The sequence below is a fragment of the Sapajus apella genome, unplaced genomic scaffold, assembly GCF_009761245.1.
Source record: "Sapajus apella isolate SASKATOON/1434 unplaced genomic scaffold, GSC_monkey_1.0 scaffold16, whole genome shotgun sequence".
NCBI lineage: Eukaryota > Metazoa > Chordata > Mammalia > Primates > Cebidae > Sapajus > Sapajus apella.
Window position 1 is genome coordinate 26910688 of NW_022436956.1, and position 2112 is coordinate 26912799.

Genomic DNA, 2112 nt, shown 5'->3' on the forward strand with positions numbered 1-2112 from the left:
TCTCCACATTTAAAATGTAAAATATTGGCTAAGTGCGGTGGCTCACGCCTGTAATCCTAGCACTCTTGGAGGCCAAGACAGGACTGCCTGAACCCAGGAGCTTGAAACCAGCCTGAGAAACATAGTGAGACCTCCCCTCTGCAAATAAAAATAAATAAATAAATAAATAAATAAATAACCTGGGCATGGTGGTGTGTGCCTGTGGTCTCAGCTACTCAGGAGGCTGAAGTGGGAGGATCACTGGAGCCTAAGAGTTCAAGGCTGCAGTGAGCTGGGATTGCACCGCTGCACTCCAGCCTAGGTGACAGAGAGACACTGTCTCAAAACAAAACAAAGTAAAATACAGAACTATATTCTCAGGCACATGTGCTTATCATTCATTCAATCCTACTATGTGCCCTTTTTTACATTCAGGTTTAACAGAGCTAAATCCATCTTGATATTTTGGGGGCCCTCTTTAAGAAAAATAATACAAAATCAAAAATACAAAACTGCTAACACCCCTCCCAGGGCTTTGTTCAAGTTAAAGGGCCCAAAAGCTTAAGCTTAGTGAAAAATATGTTTATTGGTTCAGATGAAATTTTTCACTTAGAAAATATTTTTCTTTAGCTTTATTTCCAAGTCAACTCTTCCCCCCATCCAACCTCCCAAATGCCAGTGAAAAGTCTAAGGTTGAGTTTAGTGTCATTATGAAGTCAAATGTGTTCCTCCATCCAGCTGTCCAAAACATTTATTGACTACCACAGTAGGAACAAGCTATGACCTCTCAATGTAAAGGAGCTTTATAACATTCATACATTCATTCATTCATTCGACTGAGTCTTGCTCTGTTGCCTAGGCTGGAGCGCAGTGGTGCGATCTCGGCTCACTGCAACCTCCGCCTCCCAGGCTCAAGTGATTCTCGTGCCTCAGCCTCCTGAGTAGCTGGAATCACAGGTATGTATTTTTAGTAGAGATAGATGGGGTTTTGCCATGTTGGCCAGGCTGGTCTTGAACTCCTGACTTCAAGTGATCTGCCTGCCTTGGCTTCTCAAAGTGCTGGAATTATAGGCATGAGCCACCACATCCGGCCTAAAAAAATTTTTTTTTTTTTTTTGAGATGGAGTTTTACTCTTGTTACCCAGGCTGGAGTGCAACGGCACAATCCCGGCCTGCCATAATCTCCGCTTCCCAGGTTCAAGCAGTTCTCCTGCCACAGTCTCCAGAGTAGCTGGGATTACAGGCATGCACGCCACCATGCCCGGCTAATTTTGTATTTTTAGTAGAGACAGGGTTTCTTCATGTTGGTCAGGCAGTCTCAACTACTAACCTCAGGTGATCCGTCCGCCTTGGCCTCCCAAAGTGCTGGGATTACAGGCAAAAGCCAGCACACCCAGCCCTAAAATTTCTTTTAGTTCCTTGCTGTAATTAAGTCCCTGTATGCAATTCAAGTTTCTTATAGTCAGAGTTTTATTTGATTCTTTTTTTTTTTTTTTTTTTTTGAAGGAGGAGTTTCGCTCTTGTTACCCAGGCTGGAGTGCAATGGCGCGATCTCGGCTCACCGCAACCTCCGCCTCCCGGGTTCAGGCAATTCTCCTGCCTCAGCCTCCTGAGTAGCTGGGATTACAGGCACGCGCCACCATGCCCAGCTAATTTTTTGTATTTTTAGTAAAGACGGGGTTTCACCGTGTTGACCAGGATGGTCTCGATCTCTTGACCTCGTGATCCACCCGCCTCGGCCTCCCAAAGTGCTGGGATTACAGGCGTGAGCCACCACGCCCGGCCCTTGATTCTTAAATTGTTCACTTGATCAGTAACTAATTGCTATTACCTATCCAGTTTCACAACCTTATTATTAAACTATTTCTAGCTTAAAAATAAGTATTTCGCCAGGCGCGGTGGCTCAAGTCTGTAATCCCAGCACTTTGGAAGGCCGAGGCGGGTGGATCACGAGGTCAAGAGATCGAGACCATCCTGGTCAACATGGTGAAACCCCGTCTCTACTAAAAATACAAAACATTAGCTGGGCATGGTGGCGCGTGCCTGTAATCCCAGCTACTCAGGAGGTTGAGGCAGGAGAATTCCCTGAACTCGGGAGGCGGAGGTTGCAGTGAGCCGAGATCGTGCCATTGC